Raw genomic sequence first — 17,165 nt, forward strand, 5'->3', positions numbered from 1 at the left:
GAAACTCAGAGCTCCCCTAGGACCAAAGAACCCTTGATTTTCATGATGAGACTGAGGCCAAAGGGCCAGAAATCTGTTCCTTAAAATCACTCAGATTAGGGACTGCAAAGTTGAGAACAAAATTCAGGTCTCCAGAACTCCAGGGCTCTTTCCATATACACTCTGACCTGCAACATTCAAACCAGGAGAGGCAACTATCTCTTTCTCATCATCTGAACCCAAACACTCCGGCAGCCCACAGGGGCTCTGGGCTAAACCGAACCCACCTTTGAAGCTAAAGAAATTTACCTGCACTGAAGATCTTGTTTCTTTAAGCAAATGGACACGCTCTAGTCCCGGTGCAACCAGAAGCCAGCTGCAGGAGACCAACATTTTATATGAGCCTTTCTAAGCACAGGTGCTTGGCTGGGAGTCTGGGTTCCTGGCTCCTACAGCCTCGGCTCCTCCCCACTCTGTGTTGCCTGGAAGGGAGGGGAGCATCCAGGGCTTTGTGATGCTATTGCCTAAATCCAATTGTTTTCTTAGAAAACCAGCATTGTTTCAGTAATGCCTAGACAGAGAGAGTTAGTCATCTTCCCACTTCCAGATAAGGGAGGTATCTGGACATATGACTTAGAACATTATTTCATTACAGGAAATAACGCAGTGTTTATATTCTTCTGTGGTCTTTGCTGCCCTGAAGGATGTTCTCGGCTAAGAAGGAACCCAGCGATTCCTCTGTGTTGTCGAGAGATCTCCCTTTCCTTTCCCAACCCTACTTTCTGAATCCCCTATTTCAGTCCATTTTGTCTTCTTGTCTTTGGCTGCTCAGGGCTAGAAATGACCTCTGTTGGTGGTTTCCTTGCATTCCACTCTGGAACTCACATGCTGACTCTTTGGTAGGTGTTCTTGGCTCTCCCAGGAACTTTCAGACACCCCGCATGGCTTGTGCAGAGCTCTCATTCACCTGACTCCACGATCATAATCTTTAGGTCTCTAAGACATGGATCGAGGCCTGGCATTCAGTAGGTTCTTAACACCGTCAGTGCAATGAACAAGTCCCTGCTTCTTTGCAGTGGCCTTTGCTCTGACTCTAACCTCTCACACCTTGATCTTTTTGTGCAATTATCTATCACCCCACTCATTTTATAAGTATGAATAAGGAAAATAATAATGGTAGTAAAAGCTGTGATGACTGAATGTATGCGTCTCCCCAGAAATTGACATGTTGAAACCCCAACCCCTTGGTATAGCTGTATTTGTATTAAATAAGGAAACAAGTGAGGTCGTACTGACCTGTATCCTATGGGATCCGCATGCTTCTAAGAAGAGGCAGCAGAGATACTGGTCTCTGTGTGTGTGTATGTGCATGTGTGTGTGCGCACATGCACAGAGAAAAGGCCATGTGCAGGTACAGTGAGAGGGCAACTGTCCACAGGCCAGGAGGAGAGCTCTCACCAGAAACTGAGCCTGCCAGACCTTGAACTGGGACCATGGGAAAATAAATTTCTGTTGCAGAAGCCCCCTAATCTATGTTCTTTTCTTATGGCCTTCTGAGCAGAGTAGGACAACAGCCAACATTCCAACGTACACTGCGCCCTTGTGACATGCCCGGTACAATGCTTGTACACTGCACGCAGCATCTCACCAAATCTCCACAACTCTGTGAGGAGATACTATTATCCCCACTTCACAAATATGGAAGTGAGGCACAGAGTGGTAACCCCACCAAATTCCCATAGCTGGTAAGCGGCAGAGTGGAACTCAGTCCCGGATGCATCATATTCCACAAGCTTTTCATCATATCCATCAAGAAACCATGTTTCTCTGCCAAATCCAAAGTCAAGTCCAAAGCTTTCCTCAAGTTCAAAGCTCTTTGAATTCTTGGCCCACCTGGTGTTTATTTATTTTTTTTTTTTAAGATTTTCTATTTATTTATTTGACAGACAGAGATCACAAGTAGGCAGAGAGGCAGGCAGAGAGAGAAGGGGAAGCAGGCTCCCTGCTGAGCAGAAAGCCCGATGCGGGGCCCGATCCCAGGATCCCGAGACCACGACCCGAGCTGAAGGCAGAGGCTTAACCCACTGAGCCACCCAGGTGCCCCCCACCTGGTGTTTAAACAGCCAACACCCTCATACTCTTTGGTCTGAGGGTGTTGTGCGAAGAGCAGGAGTAGTGGATTTAGAAATCAAACGATTTCTGATTTTAGAAATCAAAAGAAATCAAAAGATTCTGTTTGGTTAAGAAAACATCAATGTTCTCTTCTGAAAAATCAGCACAATAATTTATCCTTCTTAATAATACATCAAGGGTGCCTGGGTGGCTCAGTCATTAAGCATCTGCCTTTGGCTTAGATTACGATTCCAGGGGCCTGGGATCAAGCCCCTGATTGGGCTCCCTGCTCCATGGGAAGCCTGCTTCTCCCTCTCCCATTCCTCCTGCTCGTGTTCCCTCTCTCTGTGTGTCTCTGTCAAATAAGTAAATAAAAAAATCTTTAAAAAAAAAATACTAATACATCAGGTCACAAATAGGAAAATGTTCTGTAAAAACCGCAGGGATCTAAGTGTATACAAAGGACCACCGTTATGACTGATCTCTAAGTTACATGTCACGTGTAACTTTTTCACTATCATCCCCCCGGACCCTGGCACCGATCTTTTCTCTCTCATACCGGCCATAGTTTCAGGAACTTCTGGCCGGGGCTGCTTCTCAACCTTGGGTCTCCTGCTCCACGCCTGGTACAGAGCCGGGACTGACTCTACGTCAGAGCTGTTTTTGTCAGGTCATCACTGGGCTTGTCACAAACTGTGTGGAAGAGGGCGAGGCCCAATGGCCATTTCCTCCTTTGACCCTCCTGTGACTTATTGTTTGGGGTGAAGGAAACAAGGTCAGGGAGGCTCACTGGCCTCTCACACAAGCGCTATGACTAACAGTTATTCAGAAGTCAGATGACCCTTCCTCACCTGGGGGTGAGTCCTTCTATCTTTGCACAGCATGGGCAGTCCTTGACCCAGGAGTGGGTTGTAAACCAAAAGCAGGTTAACACGTTTGTGATTTAGGACCAGGAGTCCATTTTCCAGTGGAAACAAGGCTTGAGGAGTGCTAAAGTCCCCCAGGAGAGCTCTGGTGGCTTCTGCAAGGTCTGGAGCAGCAGGACCTGAGCGCTTGCCAAGTTCTGGGTCCTACCAGAAAATCCAAGGAGGAAAGGAGTGCCTCCTTAACTTTGCAAGGCAGCAGAATATTGGAGAAGGAGCGCTGACACGAGTTAAGAAATGTGGGTTCAGGTCCAAGTTCTACTGCTGACTCTGAAGCTGGGCAAGTCACCTCCTCTCTCTGCGACTGAGTTACATAAAACGAGGAAGTGGTACCCCACCACCTCTCAGCCTTTTGTGAGAACATTCTATGACTCTGCTTGGGACCTGCCTTGAGCAAACATTCAAAGGAAAACAAGTTTGTCTCTGGCACCTTCTTACCCCACTCCATGGACACTCTAAGTGCCCTGCACAAACTTAAGTTCTCTCTCCAAAGTGGCTCCTTCCCTTTCCTCCTAGAAAAACTCTCATTCCTCCACCCGGAAACAATCAGATGGAACCGGTTTTCATAAATGTGTGAAGAGTTCACACCTCCTTAACCTTGCTGTAAGGATTTGCATTTAAAAAAAAAAAATAGGGAGCTTCTTATCTAGACAAATTCCTGACTGTCAGAATTTCAGGCAGTGAAATAATCAGTGAAAAAGTCTGGTTGAGAATGAAGTTAAGGCCCCAAGCACAGTAAATGTAACAGCTCACAAATGTTCGTTCATGCTCACACGGGTCACTTCTGTTGTTTAATTCAACTCACATTTAAAAAACAAGTAAAACTATTGTGTTTTTACATAACTATAAATGAGGAAAACTACTAGAATACATACGGACAAGCTCTAACCATTTCTTGCATTGATTCCTTTCCGTGCAGATATAAGCGTAAGACCAGAAAATCATGAGGCATCACAGCTCAGGCGAAGTTATTGCTGGCAGCCCTCTAGATGAGAATTTAAGGTCTGGGTAGTTACAACAGCTCCAAAGCTTCACGAAATCAATTGACAGGCTGTCCTATTCTCTGACGTCTTTCTTGCTCGATTTTTGTTCAGTTGGTGACATGTTTTCAAAACTAGGATCAAATAAGGTAAAGAGAAGGGATTTGATTTGTGAGTAGGAGAAAGGGCCCCATCAAGTTCAGAAGAATGGAAGGAAAAACTGATGCTTCCATATATAACTTTTAAGCATTAGAAATTTCTCCAAAAACCAAGATTATAAAAAGAGACTTTGTGGGCTAATTCCTCTCCAAGACTCCAGTAAATTCTCAGGCCTAAGTTCCTAATTTCTCTATATTCAAAATATTTTCAGAATGTCATAGGAAAATATCCTTTAAGAAATTCACTACAGGGGCACCTGGGTGATTCAGTCATAAGGCATCTGCCTTCAGCTCAGGTCATGATCCCAACGCCCTGGGATCGAGCCCCGCATCAAGTTCCCTGCTTTGCCGGAAGCCTGCTTCACCCTCTCCTGCTTCCCCTGCTTGTATTCACTCTCTCACTGTCTCTCTCTCTCTGTCAAATAAATAAATAAAGTCTTAAAAAAAAAACAAATTAATTCACTACAAAGTTTGGAAATAAAAACAGACAAGCTTGTTTGTTTTCAATAGGAAAGTGTTTTCCTAAATTATCAGAGAACTCAGCAGAATTTCAAGGACACTTATTTCTAACTCATAACCCAAGTGAACTTGAATTGACAAGATTTGTTGTCCTTGGGAAGGGCTTGGGGGTGCCCCAGAAACCATGCAAATCAGGGAGCCAGGCCAGAAAGGTCTGGGAGGGTGAAGAATTATAGAAATACACTAGGTTAAGCACCAGGAAGGCAGGCAGCATCGGAGATGGCCTAAAACAGCCATGATTACCTGGCTACAGAGCACAGATAGGTTCCTAGAAAGGTAGCAGAAGCACATCTGGTAACTGTCGAATTGGAAAGCAGGTCCGGGGCAGAGAGCACCTTCATGGTATTAGGATGCAAGGAGACTGGTCCTAGAAAGGTAAATAAGCAAAGTTGTTGAAACAGACTTCAAGAACCCACAAACAACAACAACTACCACCACAACAAAACACTTAATTGGGACCTACCTATTTCCCCAGTCTTGGGGCAGAATTGGTCACTAAATCTTGGGTGGAAAGCAATTCCATGGAAGCAGAAGCAAGAACCCTCTTCTATCAGCCTCCATTCTGGTTATGTCCTCACAACCCCTCTTCTCTAATCTAGTAGGGGTCCAGGCGAGCAGGTTTCTATAGCTTTTGGAGTCATCCTGGGGCAATACTTGGGGCATATACATGGCAGGCACCTAACGGTTCACTCAGTGGGGAGTATATGTTGGCATTTCTATAGTAAGTTTGTGAAACATGCATTCATCCAGCACTCCTGTCTCTTTCTTTTTCACGTTTTCTTCCAAGACCATTGGAAAGAATCTGATAAACGAATTCATGAAAAGATGGCTAATAATAGTTGATTTGTCAAGTGCCCATGACTCGATTACAAAATACAGACCTTGATTGGGGCGTCTAGCTGGCACGGTCAGTTAAGCACCTGACTCTCGTTTTTGGCTCAAGAGGTGATCTCAGGGTTGTAAAATCAAGCCCCATGTCAGGCTCTGAGCTCAGAGTAGAGTCTGCTTAAGACTCTCTCTTTCCCCATTCCTCTGCCCCTCCCCTCCCCATACTCGATTGCTTTCTCCCTCTCTCTCCAATAAATAAATCTTTAAAAAATAAACACACAGTACAGACCTTGAAGCATAGACCTTCATCTATTAACAATAAGCCACTGAGGGAGATCCCTTTCACATGATGGGCCTCCCTAGCCCACCCAGAAATCACACAATTATGAAACTACTGACTACTCCTCCAAAGAAAGACTGTCCAAAGGCAGGACATTTTATTTATTTGTTTGTTTGTTTATTTATTTGACAGAGAGAGAGAGAGAGAGAGGGCACAAGCAGCGGGAGAGGCAGGCCAAGGGAGAGGGAGAAGCAGGTCCCCTGCAGAGCAGTGGGCCCCACATGAGGCTCAACCCCAGGACCCCAGGATCATGACCTGAGCTGAAGGCAGACACTTAAATGACTGAGCCACCCAGGTGCCCCAAAGACAGAAAAATTTAAAAAGGTCTACAGCATGATTTGTTTTCATTTCTTTTTTTAGCTTTGAGTCTGGTTCCCTAACAAACAAAAATGTTGTCTAGACTTTTTTCTTTCAATGTCTCATTATGTATACCTTGTTTTCTGCCTCAATACTTAATGGTGTTCTTGGCATTATTAAACTCGGCCACATCAATACACAACTATGGAATGTATTTCAAACCCTTCTTCTTCCTGACCCTGACTTTGTTCCCGTCATCCTTTTCCCCTGAGCGTCTTACGATTTTACCTCTACTTATATATTTGTTTTGGTCGCTTTTTTTCCCCCTTTTGACTTATGACCTAGCCTATCCTTCTTGGCAGAAAGTTTGTTTGCCATTTTGATGCTCATGAGAGAGAAAAGTAACTGCTGGGGAAAACAGCACAGTTTCCATATTTCCTCCCAAGAGGTGGTGGCAATGTTTCTGTTAGGGAGAAAGTCCCCATGGTCAATAAACCATGACTAATCCCAGGAGCACAAAAAATGAGTAAGACCAGTGCCTAACGCCCAAGAAAGAAGATCCAGGAAAGGAGGGGAAGAGCATCCCGAAGTCAGCAGCATCCCAGCTGGGCTGCCAATATGGCCGCTCCCATTCCTGAGAGTCTGGTCCTAAGTAACCATCTAAAGCGGGGTCTCTAGCGCTCAGACTGCAGACTCTGCAATTCCTAACCTTAGCAAGTATGTCTGTTTGCCATCCTCAACCTTGTGTCCTCAAAATAAGGGCTTTCTCTACATCCAGAAAACAATGGCTTTTAGGGAGTTATGTGGGCAGAAGTCTTCCACGGGAACATGGCAGGGATTTGTGCTGAAACAGGTTGTCCTCCTACAGTTTCAAGGAAGGGTTGGTGTGTGCCTTTCAAAACATGAACAAAATGAACATCTCTTTCACTGAAAAGCATCATTCTGAAAGGCTTCTGGAACGAGGCAGCATCCATGAAAACATCAGTCACCTACAGGGTCCTCATGTCTGGGCCTCCCTTGATCTGCCCACACTGGAATGGTGACATTTGTGTCCTAGAAAGAGCATACTTACATTCAGAGCCAGATGAACCTGGAAGCTTGAATCTGACTCCATTTACAGTTTGTGTAACCGAACCCAAGTTCATCTGTTGGACACACGGTGGAAACAATCACTGGGACCTGGAGCAGCAGAAAGGAAAGAGATTGTTCGAGAGGCAGCCAAACTCAGAGACAGAAGGACAATGCCTCAAATCTGCCCCAGTCAGCCAAACTTAAAGGCAAATGAGAAAGTCCTGGGTAAAAAGTTACAGCTGGGCTTATTAGTCCCATAACCCCTTCGGATACCAGTTTCAGGCGGATAGCTTGAGAACTAACTTACCTCTGAGGGTCTCACTCTAATACAACACAGTAATCACACATACTGGGAAGATTAGTGGGAGAATTTGACCAATATTGTGTTCAATGAATACAACATATTTCGTTCAGGGGCCAGGACATAATCAGCACTCAAAGCATTTTGTTAAAGTAATGATTATGATTAGTCCATAATGATTGGATTCAGTGCTCACAGAAAAAGGTCTTTGAGGACCCCCTTAACCTCCGGGACTGAGTGTCTGCCCTCTACAGGACATCCAGGGAATGCCTGGGCTGGAGTGAGGAATGGTCACGATTATCCGCATGCAGACAGACAGTAATTGAAATCCGCAAGCGGGTCGTATCACAGTAGTAGACTGATTGTTTTTGGCTCACCCTAGATCCATAGTGTTTTCCCTCCCATGTGATAGCCCTTCAAGGATAGCTTTAAAATGTTTAATTCCTTAAATGCTTCATGATACAATGTAAGGACTCCCTCCCTCACTGTTAGACATGCCACATCAGGCCACATCTGGGGTATACTATTTCAGCTCGAGACCCTACACTTTGTAAAAACTCTAGCACATCCCCCGCTCTGCTGCATGTTAGGGACTAAATTTCAGTTTCTCTCTTGATTCTTTGAACTGTCGTCGTGAAAACGACGAGTCATCTGTGCGAAAACACCTAGCCTTGTGCCTGCAATCTGTCAGGCTTTTGGCGAACACCGACCGTCATCATTTCCTATGCTTGTCTTCAGGCAGTTAGAACCTTATAGTTATTTTTGGCAGCTCCCTCTAAGCGTTGACTCACATTGGGTTTTCCATAAATTAGATCTCGTGTCTCTTTAACATCTGAATTCTCTCCCATCCTGGGAGAAGATATCCCATCCTTTGAGAAGATACTGAGAAGTGCTTCAGTATTCTGGTAGCTGTCACTAGATAACTCCCCAAGATCCTCCTGCGGTCTCATTCCTACTAACACACCACAAGCTACCCAGGCTTCTAAACGAGAACACTCGGATTACATAACATGGACATGTAACTAGGTATGTAGGATTCTCTATACACACAAATACATGCATATTCTATTTGAGAGGATGCTATACTCTAGATGGTCTGTTTTAGTAGAATATGTTTTATCTGACAAAAAAGAAAAAAGTGTTGATAAAGGTCACAACTCTCAAGCTAAGGGAGCATAGAAAGAGAGCATAGAAAGAAGAATCTAGATAGGTATCTAGGAATGGGGAACAAAACAAGAATACTCTTTCTTTAAATTTTCAATATTGTCCTGAAAATCCAAAATATGAAATATAATTATAAACTAAAATAGCATTAATGAAGAGGAAAAACACTAGTTGTATGATCCTCATATAACTAGAAAACCTAAGAATAAACTAAAATTATTTTATTAATGAGTATTAAGTAAAACAACTATACTTAAGACTAATTTTTTTAAAGTAATGGCATTCCTATATGTAACAATAAGCAGTCAGAAGTTATCATGATAGATTTAGCTCATCCAGAGTAACAATAAAAATATAAATTAACAGAATAATCTTAAAGGAAACATTTTGACCTGTTTGATGGGAACAACAAACAGTTTATAGAAATAGAGAAGATATTTGAATAAATGGGAAGTCACCCTATCTTGGATGGAAAGAATAAATATCAAGAAAGTGTTCATGCTCTTAAAATCAATTCCTGGCTTTCATGAGACGCTGATTAAAACAAAATAGAACTAATGTTTCCATTTTGCAGAGGAGTGAAGAGAACAGAGAAGGTAATTGACAAAATTTCTTTAAAATTACTCTGGATAAAGAAACACATGAGAGATTAATGTCCTTATTGTAAATAAGGAGTTCTTTTCCAAACAATGAGAAAAACATTAAATGTTTTTAGAAAAATGAAGGATAAACAAAAATAGACAATTATGGAAGAAATATGCATGGTTAATAAACAAGAAAATTTTCAAGTTTTCTGTAATTATGCATCTACTAATTTTATAAAATGAAATATAATTGCCCACTTCCCACATTGGTGAACACTTTTAATTAATTACATGCAGTGTTAAAGAGTGGAAAAACCTTAGGAACTCTGTTATCATTATGATAGGGATATAAATTGATGTAACTCTTTCAAAAAGCAATTTGGTGATAAGTACCAAAAGCATTCATAATGTTCCCAATAATTCCATTTATATAAAATATATTCAGTAAATAAAACCATGGATGAAGACATATATACAAAAATACTCATCTTTCATCGATGATCACTAAAACAAAACAGATAACTTTGAAACAGAGCTTTTATTACTGTTGACAGCAATTCTGCAAATGACTTCTCTGTCCACCATTGACTAATTCAATTAATGAAATTTCCATGTAGTTGAATATTAGCATTCATTCCAACTTAAACATTTGGCTAGCTTTCTAGGATATGTAAAATACTCATGGTATGAGGTTGCCTGGGGACAACAGCCTAGTTGCTTTACGCAAAAGAGAGAGAGTAAGAGAGAGGGGGAAGAAAATGAGCACAAGAGGAAAGAGAATATCTAAGAAATTTAAAGATCACATAAGTAAGGGAGGGGGAGAATATTCATACCAGATATTAAAATGTATCATAAAATCATTAAAAAATGTATCATAAAATCATAAAATCATTTTAATGGCATGTTGTTAAAAATAGACAAATCAGTTATTGCAACAGAACATATAATTCTGAAATAGGTTTTAGGTTCTTCAATCATTTGTACTAATCTATCTTTAAGAAAACTTGCCATGGAAAAGAGAATGGAAAATTATTTACCGGAGAACTGCTCAAGCATTTGGAGTCATTCCATAACTTTGTGCACCAATAACAACAACAAAGATAAAGATGAATTAAAAAGTTACATAGAAAAACGTCCAACTACAGGACAGTTTCGAGAAAAAAAAATTTCTCAAGTTTCTGAGCAGACGAATTCCAAGTTTAGTGTAGTAAGAGAAAGAATCATAAAGAATAAAATCAATAGCTTTTTCTGTTAAATTTCAGTAAGTAAAAAAAATCTATAATCAGAAAACAAAATCCAAACTAAATAAAATTAAAAAACATACAACTTTAGAATGGAGACAAAGCACGAGGTAGCAGCTGAGTAACTGACTTTTAAAGACGTGAGCAGGCTATAACTGCCACTGTTGTCTGCTTTTGTGTTTAAAAAAAAAAAAAAATCCTCTTCCTTATCAGGTTCCCTCTGCCCATGCACCTTTCGGGATGGTCATGGCCTTCTTGTCTTATAATCGTTGGCTGGCTGTAGAAAATTCACATTTCCAGTCTCTGCTCATCAAGAACGACTTCAGCTGTGAGTGAAGTTCAGGGCTGGCCATAGCCATGAGATAGGGTCTTTTTCCCCCCTCTCAATTAGTCTCTACCCAACATGGGGCTTGAACTCACAACCCTGAGATCAAGCATTGCAGGCTCTAAGGACTGAGCCAGCTAGGTACCCCTAGGCAACTGTTTTTTGCTTTTGTTTTTAATTTTATTTCACTTTTTCAATATTCTAAGATTTATTGTTTATGCACCACACCCAGGGCTCCATGCAAACGTGCCCTCCTTAATACCCACCACCAGGCTCAACCATTCCCCCACCCTCCAAAACTGTTTGTTTCTCAGAGTCCACAGTCTCTCATGGTTTGTCTCCCCCTCCAATTTCCCCAACTCACTTCTCCTCTCCATCTCCCCATGTCCTCCATGCTATTTGTTATGCTCCACAAATAAGCGAAACCATATGATAGTTAACTCCCTCTGCTTGACTTATTTCTCTCAGCATAATCTCTTCCAGTCCCATTCATGTTGCTACAAAAATTGGGTATTCATCCTTTCTGATGGAGGCATAATTCTCCACAGTGTATATGGACCACATCGTCTTTATCCATTCGTCTACTGAAGGGCATCTTGGTTCTTTCCGCAGTTTGGCGACTGTGGCCATTGCTGCTATGAACATTGGGGTACAGATGGCCCTTCTTTTCACTACATCAGTATCTTTGGGGTAAATACCCAGCAGTGCAATTGCAGGGCCATAGGGAAGCTCTATTTTTAATTTCTTGAGGAATCTCCACACTGTTTTCCAAAGTTGCTGCACCAACTTGCATTCCCACCAACAGTGAAAGAGGGTTCCCCTTGCTCCACATCCTCTCCAACACTTGTTGTTTCCTGTCCTGTTAATTTTGGCCATTCTAAGTGGTGTAAGGTGGTATCTCAATGTGGTTTTGATTTGGATTTTCTGATGGCTAGTTTTTGAGAGATGAAAACCCAGCCTTCCTCCTCCAGGAGCTTCCAGTAGCTCCCCCTGCTGGGAAGACCGACAAAACTTACTACCTGGGAAAGATGCCTGGACTCAATGCGAGCACACCAGGCTCCTTCCAGTTCTGGAATCTTGTGCTTTTGGAATTTCACTGTTTTGTCACTTTTCTCACCCAACGGAGGTTGTCTAGCAGAGTGGTGCAATCCAATACTGCTGGCAGGAAAGGCTCCATCTATCTGGGTGGGGACCAAAAACTTGCTTCTGTTTTGCTTTGATCAAGAAGCCCGAAGCCACTGGTGCTGCTCATGTCCAAGGAGCCCTGGGTGAGCTCATTGGCTCCCAACGACATTCTCACTGCACCAGCCACCTATCTGCCCATACCCCTCCTACCTACTGCTTCAAGGGTTAAATCATTTTTTTAGAATTCTGGAGATTTTGGTAAGCTGCCTCACAGCTTTTGTGGATTGAGGGGAAAGTAGGAATGTAGGATGATAGCTAGCTCCGTAGAAGATGTCTGGGTGGGCAAAGCTTTCAACGTCTCTGTGCTTAAGTGTCCCTCCCCAGGAAACATCCTATCTTGGCACCAGGATTGTTGTGAGGACCCTGTGTTGCAATAGTAATTCCTTCTCCTGCTCCACTTCCTCCCCTTCCCCAGAATCAGAGTCTGAGGCTGAAGGTGATGGTGGGGAGTTTTTCCAATCACAGCTCACATCCTACAAGTTTCATTTGTCTTGCCTTTGGGAGATGAGGGTCTTAGAGAGAAAGCAGCCATGGGGGCTCCTCAAGCAGGCATTTTCATAAAACCAGACATACACCATTGCCTCCATGGTGGAGGCTTTCTTCTTTGTGATGGTGGACTTTCTAGGTTAGCTCTGCTCCTGGTACACCACGGAATGCACCTAGGTTCCTGCCCATGAGAGCTGGCATGCAAAACAGACACATGTCCCAGCAACTACATAGATGTGGCAGTAATGGCATGACAGGGGAAAGCAGTTCCTAGACAACAGGACATCAGAACCTAGCCTGACCCTGTTTCTTCATCCCCTTTTCCTGTTTATCCACTTCTGGAGCACAATTTGCTAATTTCTTTATTTTTATGCCAGACTTCCCTGTCCTTATGTGTATTGAGCTGTCATTCATTCAGGGGGAAGTGAGCTACTATTTACTGAGTGCTACAGATCTAGCCTATAATTACACCGCTAGCTAGCTAGATAGATGTAAATGCATAAACACTGTATTCGGTCCCCAACTTACGCTGTTTTATTCTATCTCCGCAAAGCCTCATTCTGAGGTCTGGTCTCACAGATGAGGATGTTATCATAAGATGGTTACATAGTTTAGCCTGTTTCTCAATGACAGGTATTGGCTGACTCGATGCACTTATCTCTCCAACGGAGGCCAACAAAATGAGTCGACTATAGTTTCCCCAGGGGCCAGGCTGAGAGGGGCCTGGGTTCTGGGGTTGCAGAAGGGGTTCACATGAGACCCCCAGTGAACTCTCCTGACTCTGCCAGCCTCCCTGAACCAGGGCTCAAGCCTTTATTCCAAATTGCCTTTGCCTTTTCCATCTCTCTCCCTCTACTTCTGGCCAGACCTTGGTGATCTTGGTGAGGAAGGACAGAGAAAGAGGAAGAGAACAGAAAGTCCCCTATTTTGTAGTGTCACTCCCAAGAGCCTATAGCAAATGCCACAAATTCTATTCTTTTGAGTCAGTGAGCCATCTTCGGTTTAGATACACAAGAACTGAAAGAACTACCCCTGACCTATGTGCTCGCTTACTAAATAGCTCCAGAACACAGGGCAGGACACACACGGTGACTGAAAGTCACAGAGATCCTCGGATGTAGAACGGTTACACCGAGTGCTCTCAGTGGACCAGACACAGCCCTAAGCACACCCGTTGTCTCCTTTCACGCCGAACAATCCTGTTATACACTCTCCATCCAGAGACCAGGGAGCTGGGGCTCGGAGGGCAAAGCCACTTTCCCAAGTTCACCCAGCCAGGATGTTGGGGGACCGGGATTCTGTGTTGCAGGGTATCTGACTGGGACCCTCCGTGAGCCAGCACGGAACCAGAACATGGGAGCCAGGTGCTGGGTTTGGGCAAGGCACCCGGCGGGAGAGAGGCGCCTGGAGGCTGGACAGGGCTGGAAAGCAATGCTGCTGACACAGCACTGACTAGGAAAAATGGAGTTCCTGGGGACTGCGTGCGGCCGGTATGCTGTTTGTTAAGTCCCAAAGCCCTGGGCCTCCATGATATGTTGCTCAGGCTTCCATACACATGTGCTAACATTAATTTTAAAAGCAAGGGATTCGAGCGCCATAAATTCCAGGTAGGGTGGGAGAGGATTGGGGAGGAACGCACAGGTGGATGGAAATGATTGCTTGTTTTTCTACTCCTTGGGTTGGATGATGGGCTCACCATTACGTCATTTTAGACTGTGATAAGAAAAAAGAAAGAAAGAATACAATAAAAAAGCCAGACACAGGGGCACCTGGGTGCCTCCATTGGTGAAGCGTCGGACTCTTGGTCTCAGCTCAGGTCTTGATCTCAGGGTCCAACCTGGGCACAGAGCCTACTTAAAAAAAAAAAAAAAAAAAAAAAATTAAAAAAAAAAGAAGGAAAGAGAACAAAAAAGAAAAAAAGAAAGAAGAGCCAAATACAAAGAGTTCATCTTGAACCACAGATTATGAAAAAAAAAAAAAAAATCTAATTTCGTGCATCAAAGGACCAGATTTTTTTTTTTCCAAAAGATAGGGGGAATTATAAATGAACAGCCAAGTATCCATTTTCACACTTAAGAAATAAAACATCATAAATATAGATGGAGCCCTGGTGTAACCTCTCTCCAGTTCCATGTCCCCTTCTTGTCCCCAGAGGACATGGCTTTCCTGACTGTCTTACGTTCCCTCACTTCTCTTTTTAAAACTTCAGCGCATCCAGGAACAGTGTACGTGGTTTTTGCAAGATCTCAGACTTGAGAGAAGCGGCCTCGGGCTGCACGGTAGAGCCCCCGGCTGGCTTCATTTCTTCAGCGCTGGCTTGTCCTCCCTTGCTCTCTTTCCTTCATTTTCTCTTTTGCATCATATTTATTTCATTATGTGAAGTTTATTGTGTAAGAAATTTATTTAATGATAGGAAGGCAGCAAAATGTTTCTATCCACCTTCTTGGTGGGGGGAAATTTGGTGGTTTATAACATTGGGCTGCCCCACACAGAGAGCCGCCATGAACCTTCTGGTCCTGATCTCTCCAGTGCGTGTGTGGAGTTTCTCCAGATCACGCCTGGGCGGGGAGCTGCCGAGCGGAGGACATGCACATTTCCCGCTTTGCCAGATAATGCCAAATGGTTTCCCAGAGTGTGTGTGCCAATCTACACATCACACAGGGTGTGAAAGTACCCACGGTGCCACGTCCTGGCTACCACTTGGTATCATCCAACATTTTTTTATTTTTTGGCCACATCAGTGAGTGTCAAGTGTTATCAAATGGTGACGTGCGTGGCGCTTCTGTAACTACTAATAAGGTCTTATGTATTGTAAATATCTTTTCTCTTTCTTTTTCTGTTGGGCACTGATGCTTACGCTTACCAATGCCGAATTTATTAATCTTTTCATTTGCAGTTTACGCTTTCGGTGTCTTGCTGAAAACATTCTTCCTGACCCTGTAGCCGTATCTATGGGATACCTATCGCAATTTTTCTGTATATCGGGTTTTCACATTGGCTGGCTCTTTTACGGTGTCTTTGTTCTATTGGTCTTTCTCTGCACCAAAACCACACCATCTTAACCACTGCAGCTTGATAATGACGCCCCTTAGGGCAAGCTCCCTTCACCTAGTTGTTTCTACTGGTGTTACTGTTTTCTCCTTCACCGCCCTCCCTTCTTTCTTCTCTTCCTCCCCCTGTTCCTCCTCCTCCTCTGCCTTCTTCTTCAATATCTTAGCTATTCTTGGAGTATTGTTAGAATCACCTTGTTAACTTCCAGGGAAAATCCTATTCGGATTTTAATTTAAATCTTATCAATTATTGAATCTAGCAATTATGTTGTAAAAAATTCTCATCTTTGAGACCCAGAATCTCTCCATAATTAAACATGGTATGACTCTCCCATTGACTGAAAACTTCTTTAACATCTTTCCATTAAATTTTATCATTTTCTTGATTTCTAGATTTATCCCTAAGGTTTTTTGCTTTTTGTAAACCATATCTTTGAAAAATTCTTTTTTATAACTATTGCTAGTATGTAGGAATGCTGAACTATTACTCGGTTCCTTTCCAAAGAACGCTTCAGGACTGAGAGCCAGAGTTAGATGTGTCAAGAGGCACTCCATAAGTTCGACACTCGGGGCTGACATTCAGTGATACACAATACCACAGCTGTACTGGTTCCTAAAATATTAACATATTTCCATAATGGAATCCCCTAATTTCTTCCTTGACACTCTGGCCATCCTGGCCTCTCCCCTCAGACAGACCCAGACTTCCACAAGTTCCTCCCCAAGTTCCAGATACTACTACTGAGGTTTAAGATCTTTTCTGATGTCTGTAAGATATTCATGTCAACACTTTTGTAGGAGTAATTTTTGTGTCTTCTGGCATTTGTCTTCTATTGGCTTTTCTATTGGAATGTTTTCCTTTTTCTTACAGATGTAAAGTCATTAATTATGTATTTTGGAAGCTGTTTTGTTGGCTTTATGTACTGTAATATCTTTTCCCTCTTTTTTATATCTTTACACCCAGCATAAAATGGGGTCTTAGGCCTAATGTCCTGGGAAGGCAGGTGTCTGTTCTGATGGCTCCATTTCCAGGCCATGTGAGCTGTTATTTCAAATGTTACCTCTTGTGCTCAGACGCCGGTGCTAACATAAACACCAAGGGTGAAATATGTATATATATTTTTTGAAAGAGAGAGAGAATGTGCTTATGCTCATGTGTGATAGGGAAGGGGGAAAGGAAGAGGGAGAGAGAGAATCTTAAGTAGGCACCGCACCCAGTGCAAAGCCGGACACGGGGCTCGATCTCATGATCCTGAGATCATGACCTGAGCTGAAACCAAGAGTTGGATGCTTAACCAACTGAGCCACCCAGGCACCCAACACCAAAGGTGAATATTAATCCGAGTGGTTACTCCAGCAGGAGTGTGAAGAGCTCAGAAAGAAGCAATCAGTTCCGGGGTTGAAAGAGGAAGTCAAGAGTTCTGAGCTGTAGGTATGGAGATTCTAGCCAGCACCCATGTCCAACAATCCCTACCCAAATCCCTGTACTTAACCACATGGAGCTCCCACAGCTCTCTCCACCACCACGTTTCAGACTGAACACATCGTCTGTATTTATTTTCATCGTTATTCTTTTGTTGTGGAAGTATAATTAATATCCAGGGTTATAGCATCTTCAGGTG

The 17,165-nt window shown here is 43.1% G+C and overlaps 1 protein-coding gene across 1 annotated transcript in view; it reads right to left on the bottom strand.

Annotated features, from left to right (window-relative positions):
* Positions 1-17,165, bottom strand: part of CAPN14 (calpain 14) — a 72,981-nt gene that overhangs the window by 33,960 nt on the left and 21,856 nt on the right. Inside the window, exons 2-3 of the mRNA XM_082742996.1 lie at positions 7,209-7,315; positions 4,915-5,038 (exon numbers count right to left, since the gene is read on the bottom strand). The gene's annotated coding sequence lies outside the window, so the exon portion shown is untranslated. The remainder of the gene's footprint in view (positions 1-4,914; positions 5,039-7,208; positions 7,316-17,165) is intronic.

Source organism: Mustela nivalis (assembly GCF_964662115.1).
Source record: "Mustela nivalis genome assembly, chromosome: 8".
NCBI classification, from domain to species: Eukaryota; Metazoa; Chordata; class Mammalia; order Carnivora; family Mustelidae; genus Mustela; species Mustela nivalis.